Raw genomic sequence first — 13,513 nt, forward strand, 5'->3', positions numbered from 1 at the left:
ACAGGCTGGGGAACTCCCTTCTCGTCAGTACAGAGGCAGAAAAGGATCTTGGAGTCATCATTGATGCCAAAATGAACATGGGCCGGCAGTGTGGGGATGCGGTCAGGAAGGCCAGCTGCACCTTGTCATGCATCCACAGATGCATCTCGAGCAGGTCCAAGGAGGTGATACTTCCCCTCTATGCAGCACTGGTCAGGCCACAGCTGGAGTACTGCGTCCAGTTCTGGGCACCACACTTCAAGAGGGAAGTGGACAACATTGAGAGGGTCCAGGGGAAGGCCACTCACATGATCGGGGGCAGCAGGGTAGGCCCTACGAGGAGAGGCTGCAGGACCTGAACCTGTTCAGCCTCCACAAGAGAAGGCTGAGGGGGGATCTAGTGGCCTGTTACACACTAGTCAGAGGGGACCAGCAGGCATTGGGGAAGTCTCTGTTCCCCCAAGCACTACCAGGAGTGACAAGGAATAACGGTCACAAGCTGGTAGAGGGTAGATTTAGGCTAGATGTCAGGAGACACTACTTCACGGTCAGGGCGGCTGGGATCTGGAACCAACTTCAAAGAGAAGTGGTGCTGGCTCCTACCCTGGGGGTCTTTAAGAAGAGGTTGGATGAACACCTTGCTGGGGTCGTTTGACCCCAGTACTCTTTCCTGCCATGGCAAGGGGTCAGACTCGATGATCTGCTCAGGTCCCTTGCAACCCTACTAACTATGAAACTGTGAAACTATGAAAGTGTGTGTACTGTCACTGAAGTTTTCTGAGCACTTGGTGCCATGAATCCACCCCATGGAGGCTCTTGCCTCATATAACTTGAATTTAGTATGAGCATTTCTTTTAGGGAGGATATGGAACTAAAATTTTTCACTTAATGTTCCAGGCAGAATAGTTTACAGGAAAATGCAGACCAAAAAATGTGCTCTTCTGGCCCATTTCAAATTCTGCTTCTTCCTTTTCTTGGTCCTGTTGTAGTCTTTCCTGCTTACTGGCCTCTGGGTGTCTGCATCATAGAATCATGGAATCATAGAAAATTAGGGTTGGAAGGGACCTCAAGAGGACATCTAGTCCAACCTCCTGCTCAAAATAGGACCATCCCCAACTAGATCATTCCAGCCAGGGCTTTGTTGAGCTGGGCCTTAAAAAACTCCAAGGATGTTCAACTACCTCTCCAGGTAACCCATTTCAGTGCTTCACCACGCTTCTAGTGAGAAAGTTTTCCCTGATATCCAACCTAAACCCCACTTGCTGCAACTTGAGACCATTGCTCCTTGTTCTGTCATCTGCCACCACTAAGACTAGCTCCATCCTCTTTGGAACCCCTCTTCAGGTAGTTGAAGGCTGCTATCAAATCTCTCCTCAGTCTTCTCTTCTGCAGACTAAATAAACCCAGTTCCTCAGCTTCTCCTCAGAAGTCATGTGCCCCAGCTCCCAAACTATTTTCATTGCCTTCCTTTGGACTCTCCAACTTGTCCACATCCTTTTTGAAGTGGGGGTCCAAAACTGAACACAGTACTCCAGATGTGGCCTCACTAGTGCAGAAGAGAGGGGAATAATTACTTCCCTATATCTGCTGGCAGCACTCCCACTAATGCAGCCCAGTATGCTGTTAGCCTTCTTGGCAACAAGGGCACACTGCTGACTCATATCCATCTTATTGCCCACTAACCCCCAGGTTCTTTTCTGCAGAGCTGCTGCTTAGCGAGTTGGTCCCAAGCCTGTAGCGGTGCATGGGATTCTTTCAGCGTAAGTGTAGGACTTTATACTTGTTGAACCTCAGGAGGTTTCTTTTGGCCCAATCCTCCAATTTGTCTAGGTTACTTTGAATCCTAGACAAAATGATACCATCAAATTGAAGGTATGATAGTTGCATGTGCTAGCCTACCTCGTGTGGGTAATAATAGTAGGAAAGACATCAGCATAGACTTCAGAATGGGCTGGCAACCAGAGTATGTACTCAAGGATTCTGGACCATATGAGAGTTATACAGTCTAGTTAACCTATAATAGCCCTATTGGCTTCAATGGATCTACCCAAGTGAGTAACCTGCAGCATTAGGCCTCATGTGTTTCATGAAACTAGAAGCATATAAGCCCCACTTCAATAAAACACTTAAGCACATGTTTAAGTTTAAACATCTTGGTGGCTTCAGTGATACAGAACTGGAAAGACAAGGCCAAGGGATACTACTGGTTTGGTTTTCATTATCTCTTACTCACAAGCTATTCACGATAGCTTTTAATGAGTGTTTCTCCATCTGAAGGTCATGCAGAGATGGGAGAATGAAAATGCCTGAAATTCAAACTGGAAGCTGTGCTAATTAGTCCTGCAAATTACATGGCATTGTTTCTGTCTGCTGATCGGATGACTTCTGTAGCCAACAGGCAAGCGCCTCAGTTCGGAATTGTCCTAGGAAATTCACATTTTGCAATGCCAGTTCTGGAATTGGAGAGCCACATTTTTGTTGGCTAAAGGCTGGAAACCTGCTTACAATGGGTTTTGAAGCAAGTCAGGTTCATATTCACTTCTTGTAACTGTTCTCCGAGGAGATCTGATTCATTAGAACACTCCTGGAAGAGTTTCAACATGTAATGATGTCAAGAAGTAGTCACATACAATGTTCTGCAGCATCTACCTAGCTCTACCCCCTGTACTTATATGAGTTCAGCTGCCCCTCAAGGCTGTTTGCAGGGGTGGCTGAGTGGAAAATGAAATCCTTTCACTCTCAAGTGGAACTACCTTAGAATCATAGGATCATAGAATCACAGAAAAGTAGGGCTGGAAGGGACATCAAATGTTTGTTAAACCCAATCTTGAAACCACACAAAAAACTGTCACCCATCTACTGCGCACATTGCCTAAACCCACCAAGAATACCTTGGCCTGCCACAGGTAAAGCACGGGTATGACTGCACTGTCAACATCCTGCCACTGCAAAGACAGGAAGTGGTTTTTTAAATATACTTGAGAGATCCTGTTACAGAGGAAGAGAAACTCCCCCACAGTCCATGCAAATGTGACTGTGGGGTATACTTCCTTCCTGGTCTCAAATGTAGCAGTCGGCTTAACCCTGGACAGAGGGACAAGATGCTCTAAACTGGAACTTCTGGGTTTTTTGGTCTCAGCAGGAGCATTGGCACACCCCAGTCAAAGTTCCCCGCTGCCTGTAGCAACAAGAGGGGGGAAATATTCCTTCCTGAACCCGGAGCAACCAGCAAAGCCCAGAAGCATGGGGAGAAAAAAAAACATAGGCCCTTCACTCTGCTCTGCAACCTGGGGACTGCAAATGACGCATCCTAGCTGGAGAGCCAGAATTCCCCTTTCAATTGCACTATCTCCTCCATAAACTAATCCCAGATCCTTTAATCTTATATAACTACACTGGTTGTGGAGCTCCGCTGCTTTCTCCTGCTATGGGGCATGGTCCTCTCTGATTTCCATCTTGTGTGGGGCTGCAGAGCTCTTCTCATGGTCTTGGTGTGGAGCTGCTGGGAGCCAATGTGCATAGAACCTTATGGTACTCTTTTCCACATTAGAAGTACTGTCCATCTGAAATGCTTACCAGAGGGTCATTTTCCAATGTGCAGCAATGCTTTTCATCTCAGTCTGTAGGGCAGCTGTCTTCAGGCAGAGCTGTGTTGGTCAGGGATGCGAAGAGGTGCAATCCCTCGCCGAGACAGCAGCACCAATTTAAACCCCCAGTGTAGACCCAGTTATTCTGGCAAGCTTGTCTTACTGGTATAATTCATTGCACATGAAGGGGAGGTTCACTGTAACATTATCCACACAAGCAACACATTGACACTATACCCCTATGCAGGTAAACAAAGTTCTTTGGGTAAATCCGATATCTTTTATTAGACCAACACAAATAGATGGAAATTTTTTTGCAAGCTTTCGGGTATAAATACCCTTCATCAGGCTGAGGAAGCATCTGCAGTTGGTCTGTGCTCTTTCTGGATGGAGTGAACAGTAAAGAAGCCAGAGGCGGGGGTGTTCTTAGATCAACATGGCTACAACCTATACCTATGCAGGTAAAGCAGTCCAACTGTAAATTTGGCCTGAGAGAGATGGCTTGGATCTGCAGGATTAAGTCACTCCATTTAACTCTGTTGTTTGAACTCTTGCATATGGAGGAGTGAGAACAGGCCTGGCCCTTGTCCTAATGAAATACAGACATCATCGGGCTGGCCTGAGGGCAGATTCTTGCCTTGGAGATGATGATTCCAGAGAAAACATCTCAGCCCAATCCCAACGTGTCCCTTTCTGCCCTTGCTATGCTGCTAAAGCCCTTAGCATTTTTCCTGCAGCGTGTACTGTCAGATGCCAGCAGGCTGTCTTCCTGTGAAATTAGGAAACACTTTGTGAAGTATTTTCAGCAGGCATGATGTCAGAAAGCAGCCTGCAAGACATTTGTGCTGGATATTTTCAACACACATAACTAACTCTTTGTTTTGGTGTGAATGGCAGTTTGTCTGTGCGCCACAAAACAGATTAGCCAGCATGAACTGGAGCATCTTATTAGTTTATATTGTTCTGTCCAAATTGCACCCTTTCCCCCCCTTAAACTCTGCACCTACATCAACCAGCTTCAGAAAAGATGCCAGGTTTTTCTAGTCCAAACTATTCAATTAAGCAGCTCCTCACTGTAATCCTTTTGTTATCAAATAGCTACAGTCTGATTGATTTAAGCGGATGTGCTAAAAATAAACATGCATGTGCCTGTGAGATCTGGAAGAGTTGGAAAGGACTCCAAGGGTCATCTAGTCTCTGCCATCTATCTATCACTGATTTTTGTGTGGGCACATCAACAATAATCTCTGAACAGTCGCTAATGTATTTATTTTCCCAGACTGCCTGGGCAGCAGGGTAGTACTTGTGAACACATGGGAAGCTGAGGAAGGAACAGAGAGACTGAGTGACTTTGTTGAGGGATACAGAGAGAGTCTGTGGTGGAGCACGGGGTTGAGTCTGGATTTCCTCAGTTAGTGTCTGTGCCAGCCTTGATCAGCTGTACAGTGCAACCCATAAAGCTAACAAAAACTTAAACATCATGGGAACTGGCCATGCTACATCCATAGCCATTGATTCACATCACTAATGCTCATCCATCAGGGATTCATGAGCCCTCTTCAAACAGCTCTGAGGACATTCTTCTTCACTAGTCCTAAGGGCAGAAAAGGAAGCTAAACTCTTAAGGGTAGACAGAGAGCCTCTAACTCACCAGAGGAGTCACTCATCCACATAGTCCCACTGAAGCCTGCTGTGAAGAAGGGGTTCCCACTTTAGCCCTGTGATCCTCTCCAAAGCAGCATGGATCTCTGAGAAGACACTTTTCTCCTTTACAGACCACATTTGAAAGCATTTCCAGTTTTGCTCCATAAGCCTCAATCAAGGTCTTTCTTCCTCTGCTTTCTGGTCTTTCAATTCTTTTACTTGCCCCTCGCTGGCCAGATGCACAGCTCCTACACAGCTCATTGCATGAAAGGCAATGCCTTTGGACTGAGTTAGCTGTAAACATTTTTCCTGATGGGAGCACTGCTTTAACAGGTGCCTATGCATGGATAGAGTTTCCAGATTTGCATTCAGTCTGCTGGACTTGCAGTTTTTAAGTTAAGAAGGATGCCAGTTATTCAATAAGTTCTCCTTTGTTCTGGGTGCCAGACTGAGCGGGTGACTCTTGGGCCTGGTGGGCACTACAAGAAGAACGTGGGCCTTGTAAGACCTGTTAATGTCTGGTAGTGGTGCGTCTTTGAAAGCTTTTTACCTCAGCCAGTGAAAGGAGAACTGTATAGCATATGTCTCTACTGGACTTGTGACATGCCACCTGGTGCACCAGCTGGTCAGTGCAGAGACTGGCTGGGCCTTCCCCTTTCCCACAGCTCCAGAGCCCCTGGGGTGAGCACCTTGGGCATTGCCCTTCATCGCTTCCTGAATTCAGCAGCAGGGAGAAGGAGGGGATGAGGAGTAGTGGTGCTCAGCTCTTGTTTTCCACAGTTCCAAAGGGCGTTACAAATGCACTGCCATGCCCCCCTAGATCCGCCCCCATTTCCTCCATTTTAACAGATGGTGAACGAGAGTCACAAGAGTTGTCTCGGATCCCATTGGAAGTTTGTGGCAGACCCAAAGGCAGAACTCAGATCTTCTGACTCTGAGACGTGTTTTACCCACAAGACTTCTTTTCTGCTCTGCTGCCTGCAGAAAGAGTGACAATTAAGGCTTGTCTAAATGTAAAAGCCATAGCAAAGTAGCATAGTGTAGGCGGTACAGTCTCCCTAGGGATGAGCATAAAGGTGCCTTTTACTATTAACCCTGTTTTCACAAGGGAAGTCTGGTCTGCAAACAGATCACCCTAAGCAGCACCAGAGGCAGAGTTTCACTATTACAATGGTTCTCAATCCTTTTGGACCCAAGGCACCCCTCAGAAAATGCCAGCTCTTAGTTTTCACTTATTTCTAGGCTATAGAAAGTTACTAGAGCAATTCTTCTGTTGCAGAGTACTCAGAAAGCCCACAGCAGGTCAGAATGTTTTTGACACTATGGATCTCTATTTGAAATATCTGAGTTTATCTTGCAAATCACATGGAGGTGTTTGCAAATCATGTGTAGGTGTTTGCTATGGCATCCTGGTTGAGAATCTCTTCACTAGTATAACCATATCAGTAACCATATTAGTCACACCTGGTACCAGCAGACTTGTACTGGTACAAAAGCTATTCGCAGACTAGGCCTTTATCAAAGGTGGAAAATGTTAGCATCAGAAGCTTGAGATTTGTCTTTTTATTCAGAGGCCATACACATTACTCTGAACTTCTTTTGATCTAGACATAGGGTTAGGAAACAACAACAGCTGCTGTTATTATGTCATCCAGTCATCTCCTCTCAAGTCTCCAAGGCCAAGAATTATTAAAGCCCCTTTTATTTTTCTTGGCTGATCCAATATACAACACAAAGCTATTATAGCAATGAGCCACATAAAAGGTCTGGCAGGATACATTTGTGGGTAAGATACTAGTGGACTAATGGTGGTGGTAGACTTGTGGTGCAAGGCTGACAATTTAGGCAGTTAGTATCAGATTTCCAAAAAGCACGCTATCCAGGATCCAAGCCAGGTTATCCAAAGGGTACAACATGGTGTATGCAGGTTAGGGATTGAGATCTTTGGAAAACATGGGTAAAAGCACTACTATGGGAGGGTCTGGGGTTTCTGAAGGAGGCAGAAAAGGAACTGAGATTTTGTTCAAAATCTGGTCCTTGCTGTGGGTGGCTTTTGAGAGTAGGTGCAGATCTCTTCAAGGCAGATTTGTACCCCCAATAAGCTGCTTAGGTGCACATTTTCCCCAAGAACCCCAAGAATTTAATCCTTTAAAAAAATCAAAACAAAAGTGATCTCAAATTTGAAAAGCCTCTCTCCTCTTCTCCCCAAAACAGGTACAGTTTGGTCTGTGCTTGTCCAAGTTTGGGACAGAGTTTTGAATCATATCTTGTTATGTCTGGAATGGTCTATCAATTCCTTCCACCCATTCAAGGGCAGTTTCAGATAAGCCTGATTCTTGGATTTCAACTGTTTGCAAAACAATCCATACGCGGTACAGATGCCTCCATAGCTGGAAGCTTCTTTAGCAAAATACAAATATTGTTCATCATATTATCAAGACTTTCAGTCCTATTTCCTGTAGCACCAAGAAGTCTTCAGGCCACAGCATCCCTTTTGCTTATACTAGTTTGCATGCCAGAACTCTGAAAAATACAGAGGGAACAACTTTTGACTAAAATAGTTCTAAAAATTAGGCTGCTCTGGAGGGCAACAACACTCCTGATGAGTAAAATCAGACTTTCCTAGTTTCATAGTTTCATAGTTGGTAGGGTCAGAAGGGACCTGAGCAGATCATTTAGTCCGACCCCCTACCATGGCAGGAAAGAGTATTGGGGTCAAATGACCCCAGCAAGGTGATTGTCTAGCCTTGTCTGAAAGACCCCCAGGGTAGGAGCCAGCACCATTTCACTTGGAAGTTGGTTCCCGATCCTAGCCGCCCTGACAGTGAAGTAGCGCCTCTAGATATCTAGCCTAAATTTACCCTCTGCCAGCTTGTGACCGTTATTTCTAGTCACTCCTGGCAGTGCTCGGGGGAACAGGGACTCCCCTGGTGCCTGCTGGTCCCCTCTGACTAGTTTGTAACAGGCCACCAGATCCCCTCTCAGCCTTCTCTTCTGGAGGCTGAACAGGTTCAAGTCCTTCAGCCTCTCCTCATAGGGCCTGCCCTGCTGTCCCCTGATCATGTGAGTGGCCCTCCTCTGGACCCTCTCCATGTTGTCCACATCCCTCTTGAAGTGAGGCGCCCAGAACTGGATGCAGTACTCCAGCTGCGGCCTGACCAATGCTGCATAGAGTAGGACCTTCCTCTTGGTAGGAAATTTGTGTTTCCTAAAATTTGCTTTCATGTCTGAGGACACCATTTTGAAAATTTCCTGTTGACCAGAGATGCTGTTTTCACTAATGCATGGTGTTTCTGAAACAAAATATGTTCCCTGACCTTGTGGTTGCTCAGTAAAACTGGTATCTGGTAACAGCACTAGTTGGGACAAATACGATATTGTCCCACATATCACATGCCCCAAATAAAACACACACCTTGTTTTAGAAAGACAGAATGTAGAGAAAAAGAGATTTTTTCCTGAGTCATGGCCAACTGTTTAATAAAAAGGATGTCCTCCAGGAAACACCAAGTGCCCAGGATGCAGCATCCCTGGAGACAGTCTGGCTGAGGCAGCAGGGACTTTCTGATGTGGCAGGACAACAACAAGGCTAAGCCTCAGATCTGTGCAAGACTATTGCTTCTTTATGGTTAATAGTTCTTCATAGAAGTACATCTAAATAATACATTGGTGTTTCCATATCACAAGCCTCATCAAGATACTGCAGACTGCCTGAAGCAGGTCACTTACCCTCAGGCAGTTCAGCAGCTCTTCAGCCAAAAGCTACTGTCTCACCAGCAGCGGTGAGAAAGTTAACACTGGACTACACCCCTAATTTTTGCAGCCTCAGGGAGAAGTCACATCCAGTTTGGTGGCCATGAGTCACAGTGTCTGCTTGTTCTCTTGCGCCCTGCTTCTATTCCAGCAAAGAAAATCAGCTTCCCCAATTTAAGATATTTTTCCCAATTTTGGAGGGCTGATTTTGGGGGGAAAGCTGCATGGGCTATGCAAGTAAATACAGTATGTTCATTTTGCTGAGCTGCTGTGAGACTCTCGCTAAGTGGACTTCCCTCAAGCCGCTGACTTTGGAGGTCTGTCTCAAGACGTCAAGGCTCTAAGTCCTCTCCCTATAGCAAGGACCTCGCAGACCCTGTTAGAGCAGGTTTCCAGAGCATTGGGGCTCCCAGCTCCACAGCAGAAAGTCTGGAAATTCTGGCATGGCTGGTTTCCTCACAGTCGTGGCCACTGAAATCCCAGGGACTTCAGCACAGGAGCCATCTGTGTGCCTGGTTGCACCTGCCCAAAACCTATGGACTCTGAAGCCCTGCCAAGTGACTGGCCCTGTTCTGGAGACCCTCGAACTCCAGAGTCTGTGACTCCTCATCTGTCCTGCCAGCCAGCCTCCTCCAATACTGGGGTAGTCGAGGCTCCAGGATCCTTAGTTGTGGGCAGTCTGGAGGGTAGGACAGGGCCAGAGGCAGGGATCCTGAAAACACTGGGTTCCTAGCCTGGGGCAAACCACCAGGAGTTCAGGCTGGATTCTAATGGATCCTTGCCTTGGATTCAGCAAAAGCTCAGCAAATGCAAGGTGCTTTCAAATATAATCCTTCTAGTTTCACTGAATCATCACCTTCTATTTCCAAAAACTTTTGGTTCATCAGAAAATTCCTGAAGTAATGAGCTCATTCCAGAGAGCAGGTTAGACCAGGGATGACCACAAATGTCACAAGCAGCCTCTGCATATGGCATGCAGAAGAACAGGGGAGGAGAAGGCAGCACAGCCACAGATAGGAGAGGGAGAAAACACAGGGCGACAGATGGGACCAGGGGTCAGTGTGGCACTCAAGGAAGGTTTGGATATTAATTTGTGGCATGCCTACCAAAAAGGTTGGTGCCCACTGGGTTAAACAAATAGCTGTTAAAGGTGGCCTAGGTCAGTGTTTCTCAACCTCTGGGTCACAACCCAAAAGTGAGTCACAAGAATACATGAAAGGGTCATAAACAAACTTTAAAAAAGGATTCGCTTTTAAAGGAGAAAAATGTAGGAAATGGTGGCTTTTCCCTTGCAGGCTGGCAGAGTTCCACCTAGGTACAGGGCTTCATTGCAGGGGTTGGACTAGGCAGATTTTTGAGTGCCCTTCTGACTCTATATTTCTATGTTTTCATGAGTTGGCATGCAGCATGCACAGGTGCACGCACATACTAACACACACACACACAGTATGACAAATGCAAAAGCTGTATTGGAAAGAGTTATTTCCAGGCTCATAAAAGGATATTAGAAACAGTGGAAAAATGAAATAAAAAACTATTAAGAGTGACTCAGTAGTGTCCCATTAACTCTGTGGGAAACTTTGCCATTTATAATGGTACTGTGGGATTATATGGCTCAGTCAGATAGGAAATGTGATCTCTTTGTTTCCACTGGTCTTTTCCATTATAGTTTTAAACTAGCAGTTTGTTCACATTTCCTCTTTCATCCTGTAAAAATGGGAGCTTTCTGCTAACCTGCCAAACATGCCGACTGTTACTCCTCTCTCTCACCACCCTCCTGCAGAGATGGCTGTACATTCATAGTTCTGTCTTGCTGTTTAAACCCAGCTGGTTATGACACTTCCCCCATTCACCCACCTATACAATGAGAATGAGACTGACTTGTCTCCCAGGCGTGTTGGATAGTTTCATTGGCTAATGTCTGGAAAAGCCTGAACTGAGAGGTCCAGATAAGCACCAACTGAACAGCATAATTCCTGTAAAAACAAGGGGAAAAAAACCATGATCCAAGAGAGCAGGACTATGCTAACCAGAAGGCTGTCTGGAAAACCAGCTGTCCTGTCTCTCTATGTTGTTGCGTATGTTTTTACAACACTTATTCCAGTGGGATCACAGCATTATGATGCTGGAATGTTGTACACTCCAAAATGGTCATCCCTGAAAAATAAGATGTACATAACAGCACTAAATGCAGCTGGATGCTAAAAATAAAGATGGGTGTTGTGTTTGGTCACCAGTTCACATGACTGTTGCAGGTTTACCTCATGTCCTTTGCTAGACCTTGGCCAACATCTTGAGCATATCTGAGGGAAAGAAAAGGCATCTTTCTTTTGTCTTATTTAGACTGAATGCTCCAGACCAGGGATCCATGGATCATTCTGCCTCCTATGACAGCCTGGAAAGGTCGTTGTCTGCCTCTGAGGGAGCTCTATAGCTACTTTTCCTGTAATGGACCAATTTCAAAGCAGCCACTGCTTGTCATGAAAGCAAGAGAAAGTGCAGTATAAAGAGAATAAACTCTGATCTGAAAATCTAGTCAGCAAAGTGAAGAACTGCCCACTGAGATGGGCTACATCTTTTTAATCAAAAATAGTATCTGTCAATGGAGGAAAACAGTCCTTGAAAAAGAACAAATGTAAAGTTGCCATGAGGTACAGCAAGTAAGCGCATGTGTTTCACAGCAAGCCTTAGGGCCTATGATAACTAAATGGCTGGTGAGTTTTCTCCCAGCAGGAATGCCTGCAACTACTGTATAAAGGTTTGGTGCACAGGGACAATAAAGGGATCACAGATTCTGAGCTCTATGGGATACTCTCTGTGCTATGCTTTTCTCAAATTCTCCTGGCTTGATATAATATAGCACGTGCAGTATATTTAAGTAGCAGTGTGGTGCAATGCATTCTTAGGGCAGATTCTTTCATGCCATAGACAATATAATTTAAAATCATAGGGTGGAAGATCTCATTTGAAGGTAAGGAAAATGAAATGATGCCCACGCTTATAATCATATGATTTCTTTTCTCCAGTATGATTCCTGTGGAAACTTGACATACATACATTGCACGTTGCATCATATTGCATTTGATACTGTATGTATTGAAAGACAAACTGTGAAATATGTTCTATCAGACACCGAAATACAGTGCACTCTATTGATCTTGCCCCCTTCTTACCAGCATGGAGCTCAGGTCCAGCTCCTTGTGGCAGTGAGCAGGGACCGCCTGAATCTCTGAATTGATTGGGAGGCTTCTGATTTGATATGGACCTTTTAATGGGTCTCCCTATTTGATTCGGATTTGGAGATTCAGTCCCCGAATCAGGTCAAATCTCTTCCAAATTGAATCGGCTACCAAAGCTTCGCACAGCCCTAGTTCATCCAGTTCTGGGTGCCACACTTTAAGAAGAATGTGGAGGAGCTTGAGAGAGTCCAGAGAAGAGCCACTCATATGATTAGAGGCCTGAAGAGCAAGCTGTACGAGGAAAGGCTGACATAATGGGAGTGTTCAGCCTAGAAAAGAGAAGACTTCGGAATCCTCTGGAGGGATTTGGTGGCAGCTTACAAATATATCAGAGATGAGCTCAGGGGCTAGGCAAACAACTATTTGCCAAAGCACCCCAGGGGAAAACCAGGAGGAATGGTCATAAACTCCTGGAACAGTGGTTCCCAACCTTTTTTTTGCCATGACCCACTGCTGGGAGTGGAGTGCAGTGATGGCACAGTGGCAGGGAAGCTCCTAGCACGCAGTGCGGCTCATCCCTTGTGTGGTGTTGCTGGCATTGCCCCCACAACCCTCATTTGAGTCGCAACCTGAGGTTGGGAACCGTTGTCCTAGAAGAAGGTTTTGGACTGGATATAAGGAAAAACTTCACAGTTCGTGTGACCAGACTCTGGAATAGACTCGCAGCGGGGGTGGTGCAGGCACCTACCCTGGAGATTTTCAAAAGGAGACTGGATGCACACCTTGCTGGGGTTATTTGGCCCCAGCCGTCTTTCCTGCCCAGAGTAGAGGGGCTGGACCTGATGATCTCACAAGGTTCCTTCCAGCCCTAAACTTCTGTGAATCTATGAATATTGATGAAGTGCATAACTCACTTAAGCACATAGCATCTTTCAGTTCTACTGTCTACTTTGTAATAGAATTACACACCATTTAACTGCATAATTGGTGAACGTGAAGTGACAAGAAGCTGTCAGTGTCAAGATTCTTAAGCAGCCTAGAACTGACTAGGTCCTTTTAATTTCACAGCTACGATTTGGGGAACAGGGGGTTCTGAGAAACAGGGTGGGTATAGAGCTTAATGTGTAGGCAGTTCCCATAGTTAATGAACATTGTGTACTTTGAGTTGGGGTAAAACTCTGGCAAAATGCACGGTCTATTTCCAGTCCTCAGGCTGTGCACTTAAACAGAGTGCAGCGTGTTGATAAATAGACTACCCCAACATGGTAGTATATAAGGTAATGGTTTAGGCCAACATTTAAAGTTATTTTCCATATTATCTATCATCAGTGTAAGGAAACAGGCATGTGCATCACCCAGCCACTGCCGAGT

At 45.6% G+C, this 13,513-nt stretch overlaps 1 long non-coding RNA gene across 1 annotated transcript in view; it reads right to left on the bottom strand.

Moving 5' to 3' along the window:
• Positions 1 to 13,513, bottom strand: part of LOC109301262 — a 43,261-nt gene that overhangs the window by 11,246 nt on the left and 18,502 nt on the right. Inside the window, exon 2 of the long non-coding RNA XR_002098488.1 lies at positions 10,821 to 10,939. This is a non-coding gene — a long non-coding RNA (uncharacterized LOC109301262). The remainder of the gene's footprint in view (positions 1 to 10,820; positions 10,940 to 13,513) is intronic.

This window comes from Gavialis gangeticus, unplaced genomic scaffold, assembly GCF_001723915.1.
Source record: "Gavialis gangeticus isolate Ggan-Ray unplaced genomic scaffold, GavGan_comp1, whole genome shotgun sequence".
NCBI lineage: Eukaryota > Metazoa > Chordata > Crocodylia > Gavialidae > Gavialis > Gavialis gangeticus.